General features: G+C 37.7%; 1 non-coding gene across 1 annotated transcript; it reads right to left on the bottom strand.

Moving 5' to 3' along the window:
* On the bottom strand, positions 286–357 carry TRNAG-UCC. The gene has a single exon. It is a non-coding gene; the product is annotated as a tRNA-Gly (tRNA).

Genomic DNA, 6899 nt, shown 5'->3' with positions numbered 1-6899 from the left:
TAACTTTTGAGCCAAACACAATTATTGTACCATCACCTATATATGTATAATTCCATGTCTTGTAATATAGGTCATGATTATAAGGACTGCCAATAAAGATGTTGTAACCTGTCCTTTTCTTAATTCAACAAGGTAATGAAAATGTTATTGGGAAACGAATTTTTTATTCTTTATAGAGTGGGAAAACTACAAAAAAATTTGGGTAAAGCACAATTGTTGGGAAATTAGCTACTGCTAATTGCAGCATGAAAAAGTAAAGCCGAAGATGTATAAAAATAAAAGAAATGCGTCTGCCGGGAGTCGAACCCGGGTCTATTGCTTGGAAGGCAATTATCCTAACCGTTGGACTACAAACGCTAATATGGTTAAAGAGTACTAATATCGCTTTATGTTCAATAAGAAAAACAGATCATAGTAATTTCAATTGCAGAACTAGACATTAAACATCAGAAAGAACTTTTAGAATAGTAAAAAATACACATTCTTATCGCCTAGTAAATTTTGTTCGGCGTTTCAAAATTGATTATACACTTTTTTTGTAGATTTGCATGACAAACTCGATCTCTATTATAAAGCTGTTATTTTAAGATTTGGTTACTGTTTGACTCAAAAGTTGTTTAATACTTTTTAAGCAAATTAATCAATGTAGATGAATGGGTAAATCGTAGTTGAAGATAATAAACCCTAGGATGATCTTGAGTATAGGATCAGATAGCAATGGTACAGATCAAAGAAATAAGAGAAGGTGATAATCTTCGAAAGGTAAGAGAGAGATAATGTTAGAGAGAGAAGAGAGAGAGATAATGTGTTTCCAATATCTTCGCCATTGTTTGCCTGATGGCGAAGATATCGTTGACCCTATCTTCGGCTTTTTTTGCTCCTGCGTGGGCGGTGGCGAACTTGTCCGCCATATCATCGAACGTCGATATCGATCTGGCTGGTAATTGAGAGTACCATGTGAGTGCTCCTGCCAAAGTTTCACCAAACTTTTTCAGCAACACAGATGGCACATGTTCTTTCGATAGGTCATTGCCTTTTACGGCGGTAACATAATGAATTAGGTGATCTTCTGGATCCGTGGTCCCGTCGTATATTTTCAAGTACGGTGGCATCTTGAAGGTTTTAGGGATTGGGTGAGGAGCATCTTCCTCATTATACGGTTGCTCGACGAATCTTCCCATCTCGCATTTCGGTAGTAGCTTAGGGGCACCAGGTATCTTGTCTACCCTTTCCTGGTGCTCTTTCATTTGATCACGAAGTGCTTTATTCTCGTTCTCCATCTCCTCCATTTTCTTAAGGATGGCTGCGAGCGCATCATTGCTTGCATTGGTATCGGTGTGGGCGTTACTTGTTTGTGCAACGCTGGGCTCACCAGCGGCGGTGGCGATTTCTGCCATCGACGGATCTTTGATATTTCCCTGAGGTGGTTTCTCGAGCATGCTACTGAAAGTGTTCGTCAACCATTCCTCTAGTAGCTTTTTGACTACTGGGGGCATTTCTTTTGCTGCAGATGTAGAAGTCCCTCTCTCATGCAAAATCGTTAGATCTTCGAGTGAAGAGGGTGAGATCTCCCCTTCTGGTACGCTACTTGGTGTTATATTCGCGGTATTTTCTCTACCGGCTTCGTTGAGTGGGCCTATGAGGTTGGTTGAGACATCTGCTATCATCTTCAGCCTTGACTCTTTATCTGCCATTTGTTAGTTTCTATGAGGTCTGAAGAACAGCGATGGTTGTTTTTGATATCCTAGATGTGAACTATAATTCGACTACCGAATTTCCCACAGACGGCGCCAAATTGTTTGACTCAAAAGTTGTTTAATACTTTTTAAGCAAATCAATCAATGTAGATGAAGGGGTAAATCGTAATTGAAGATAATAAACCCTAGGATGATCTTGAGTATAGGATCAGATAGCAATGGTACAGATCAGAGAAATAAGAGAAGGTGGTAATCTTCGAAAGGTAAGAGAGAGATAATGTTAGAGAGAGAAGAGAGAGATAATGTGTTTCCAATAATGAAAAATTCCTCTCCTTTACAAGGTTTGGATCCCTCTTTATATAATAGAGGATCCTTGCTTGAATACTAAAAGACAGAAAATAAAGTACATGCTATGGAGTGGCCGACGTGATCATGAAGTTGTCCCTCTTGTTATTCATAGGTCACCCTTCTAGTCGGACTCGTATACATTCGGTCGGTCGTGCTGGCTTGAAGAACGTGGTCGGTCAAATTCGACCCCATACAGTTACCCCTATCAACAATCCCACCAGTAATTTAAAATTTTCCAATTGCGATAGTAGTCGCAAATTACGTAAACTTATACTACTATATGTATTTATTTACTTTTTTTAAATGATTTTTGGAAAATGCTAGGAAATGGGATGCTTAAGTGAAAAAAATGTAGAGAGGGAGCTTACGCCTTACTCCATCCGTACATAAGACTACTTTTGATAAGAGTCAAAAAGTGATGGATCAAAGCTAGAACCATAAAAGAGCATAGATATACCAATTACTCATACTGCACAAAGAAAATTTCAATCTTTCAAAAGTTGAAAGGAATGGACAAAATCAGATTTTTAGCTTTTGTTTCACCTTTGCCAAACAAAATAAAGAGAAATATTAATGATGCTTTCCTTAAACGCCACCATTTAGATGTAAGAAATGTGAAGCTATTAGGTTGGCAGAGTTCATTTCTTGTTTGTTAAATTAAAATGCTTTCAAAGTGAGGGCTTTTTCTTGCTCCAATTTTGTGGCCCAACTAGTACTTATAAACATTATATTCTTTCTTCACCCTCTTTCACAATGAATACAAACTCCTTGCTCCCATCTAAGTAGATGAGTATTTAGATTTTAAGATATCGGGAATCGAGTGTAATTCATCCATTTTGTTGTGATAACGAGAGTAACTATTTATAACGAATATTGATAACAAGAAAATTAGAGTGAATATAACATGTTGCTAAATTTTATCCTGATAGTAGTCGTAGCGGTTGAAGGGGGCCCTGGCATAACTGGTAAAGTTACTGCCATATGACCAGGAGGCCACGGGTTCGAGCCGTGGAAACAACCGCTTGCAGAAATGCAGGGTAATGCTGCGTATGATAGACCCTTAGGGTCCGGCCCTTCTCCGGACCCCGCGCTTAGCGGGAGCTTAGTACACCAGCGGGTTGCCCTAGTTGTAGTGGCTATATTTCTTGCATCTAAGTAGCAAAATTACTGATTTAGGTTTATTCATGTTTTTTTTTTTTTCTGAATTTGCTTTTGTGATTCCATTTAACGGTAAAACTTATTAAAGTAACAAGGACACCATGGTCGAATTCTTTAAAAAAGGAAGCGAATGAATTGTAGTCATAAAAGAAATCTTAGTTGTAAAAATGGAAATGCACATAAACCCATGTAGTTTGCACAGAAACCAAAGAAAATTGCTTTAGGCGTTCATCCATAGGAAACGAAAGTTAGGTGGTATAATTGTCTTGTGATTTGGAAATCCAGTTTAGATTTTGGTCTTGGTTGATCCAGACACGTCCCTTTGTCTTTGCTTCCTCCTTTTGCCAATTGCCATATTTTTCCCCTCGACTAGTCTGCTTCTCTCTTTTTATACATACACAATGTTATATAGACACAACAAACCCCACTTGCCCTACCGACCATTCCTCAATTATGTCCCTTTCCTTCGCTTTTTCAATATTCCTTTATTGAGTTCGACTATGCAACATTCTTTTTGATTTATTTGCTAGTTATAGATAGAAGATATTTGGTTGAATACCAAGAAAACATAGGTAATCTGATCCATTGATGCAAATCTCGATGTTAACTAAATAATTAGTGTAGTGGCTGATTTAGTGAGATAAAAGAGTATGTTCTGAATGGTAAATGCAACTCTATGTCCCGAAGGGACGGCCCAGTGGGTTTGGAGGGAGTTTTCCACACGAGAGACGCGGGTTCGATCCCCCCTCAATGCCTTCTGGGTCTGAGCCTGTCGCACGGCACTTGTCTAGTGCGGTTTACATCCCCTGTGTGGTTTGCTGGCTATTACACGGTAGGGGGTTTACCCAGTGCGCACAGAGTGCTCACCCGAAGGGCAGAGGCTGTAGCGGCTGCTGGTTTTCCTGGGGTTAAAAAAAAAAATGCAACTCTATGTATATTTCCGCATATATATATATATATATATATATATATATATATATATAGCAAACTCACAGTTGGATTTGCAACAATCGAGCAATTATGTTGAATATATAAACACTAAACAAGAAATAGGTCTGTCTATAAATGCATTATACCTTTAGTTAAGAGCAATATTTTTTCTCGAATAATTGTCATGTACTGCACTACTTCACCCATTAGATCTTGAATTTTGAGATACTGCATAAGTATACATGCCAAGGAAAGAGAGGAATCGTGAGTTATTGAAACGTAAATCAAGAAAGAGTTCTCTGAATTCATATTAGCTATAGCTCAGAAGAAAACTAAACCACAACTTTCTTTCCTATGTTTTGCACATTTAAAACTTTTAAGTGAAAGATATTACTCCCTCTGGTGCATAATTAATGACTTTTTGGCATTTGGCACACAGAATACTAACTCATAGAGAGATAAAAAGTATTTTGATTAAATTATTCTTAATTAAAATTTCCATACTGTTAACTTGACACCTTGGAATATGCAAATAAGTGTAAATTTATAAAAAAATAAAGTTCATTCCTTTTTAATTATGTATAAGGATATTTATTTTGGACCAAAATAAAGAGGCCAAAAAGTCACTTATTTTGGACCGAAGAGAGCATTGAATTAGGATCTGTATGAATCTAGCTTAAAAGGAAGTGTGGATTTAGTTTGGTCTAATTCATATTTTTAGATTCAAACATTTTAAAGCAACCTGACCTTAAACTCTTAAGTACAAACTGTTTAATCAAAAATTAAGTAATTCGGTCAAAGCTTATTTTAAGAAGTACTCGGGCTGCTGATAATCAAGAAATTCTATATTTACTTAATGACAAGAAAGGAAATTAAAGTATAAAGTAGCAAAAAAAGCCGATAGTAAGCAAAAGAAAGTAACGTATTGCAATAATAATCAGAACGTGTCTGTACAAATGATATCTCTTTCCCTTTTATAGGAATCCACAAGTACAACGTTTTTTCCCTTTTATGACCGAATCATTATGAGCATTAATGGCGTTAATGAGACGTTATAATTAGTAATCGTAACTCTTTGTGAAGATTCTGTAACATCCGAGCTCATTCATACTCATTAATCGATGATTCATGAATCTCTCCTTTTTAGTGTCTTGATTCATTCCGTCGGTACCTCTTCAGGTAATCGTTTAAACTTGAGTGACCTTGTCTTCTCTTCTCGCGGGTGTTTTGCTCGTATCTATTACGACTCGTGCCTCTTTTAATGCATATTTCCAGCTGTCGCTTTCTTACTGATCCCGTGTCTTGTCATATCAATCACTCACATAAATTCAGGTGTAATATTTATTTTACCAATACAGATAGTCCCCCCACTTGTCGAATATTCTGCAATTGAATATTTGGGAAGTGGTATGTATTTATGGCGGGAATTTTTGCTGCCGTTTCCCATGTACCATTACGTCTTCTCCAGAACCAACGCGCCATATGTCACTTCCATTTAATGCATGTGCCACGTGGCCTCCGTTAATTGGGTCTGTGACTCTTCAGCAATTTTTAGGGCTTTTTTGCGGCTGTATCAGTCATGAAGTGACTATTTAATCATGCGTTTCCATCATGACCCCCTTTACATGACAGTTGCTTCTGTATATAAATACCTTCTTTGCCTTTGCTTTTATGAAAAACATTCTACAGTGTTCCTTGTTCTTTATAGTTTTCATTCTTGGGCACGTTTTACTTTCACAAAACTATGGCTTCATCAAATCCTGATCCCCACAAAGTTGTTATAGTGGATGAACTTCCCCCTTCGTCTGCTCCTACTAGAAGTAGAAGAGGTGGCCGGTTACGTAGTTTAGGATCCGTCTCTATCCGTGGTTCTTCTTCTCAACCCAGTGCCACTACCCCGTCATCTTCTAGAACTAGGGTTTCTTCTTCACATAGATCTTCTATTAGAAGTAGGGATTCTAGTGAACCACTTCGTGAACCCGTTGTTGATGAGATTATTCCTGGTGAACTTTCTTTCTTTACTGATAGAGAATCGATTAGAAATCAAGTAACTTCCATGACTTCTCATAATCGAACGTATATTTACCCTTACCTGATTACTAAGGGTTTGATTTCCCTTGTTCAGAGAGACTGTCACCGGAAACATGATTTCCCAATTATAGTTCCTAATGCAAATCAAAGGATCACCTCGTTCAAAGCTGGTTATTCTTTTGTGTATACATATCCCTTCACGTTATGTTTTAGACCACCTATTGACCCACTCATAATTGAGTTTTGTCGTTTCTTTAATGTTTGTTTAGGACAGATTGGTCCTATTGTGTGGATGGTTGTGGCTTGTCTTAGATACTCGCCAAACTTGGCTTCTTTACCCTTCATCTTTTATCATCTGATTCATCTTTACTCCCCAAGTTATTTCGTTCTGGGGTGTTTACCCTTGTGGCCAGGAGTAAGAGAATTTTAGTGAGCCCTGAAGATAACAAGGATCGTGGTTGGTATGCTCGATTCATCGCTGCTCCCACAAGTGGGTTAGTGGGAGAAGAGAACATGCCTTTCCCAGAAAATGGAACTTTGCACGTAAGTTTCTTTTCGTATTTTCTATTCCTCTTTTTTTTGTGAAGAACCTTCAATCTGATAGATGTTTTTATTTTTCTTTTTCAGCAACCATGGAAGCTGTTGAGGAAGCTACAGATTTTCGTGGTTGGGTAGAAAAATTATTAACCATTACTCCTATGTAAGAAAGGTCCTGGAAATACCTTTCTAACAGGT

This window comes from Nicotiana attenuata, chromosome 1, assembly GCF_001879085.1.
Source record: "Nicotiana attenuata strain UT chromosome 1, NIATTr2, whole genome shotgun sequence".
NCBI lineage: Eukaryota > Viridiplantae > Streptophyta > Magnoliopsida > Solanales > Solanaceae > Nicotiana > Nicotiana attenuata.
Note: the sequence above shows the minus strand (reverse complement) of the source record. Positions and strands in the feature narration are given on the sequence as shown.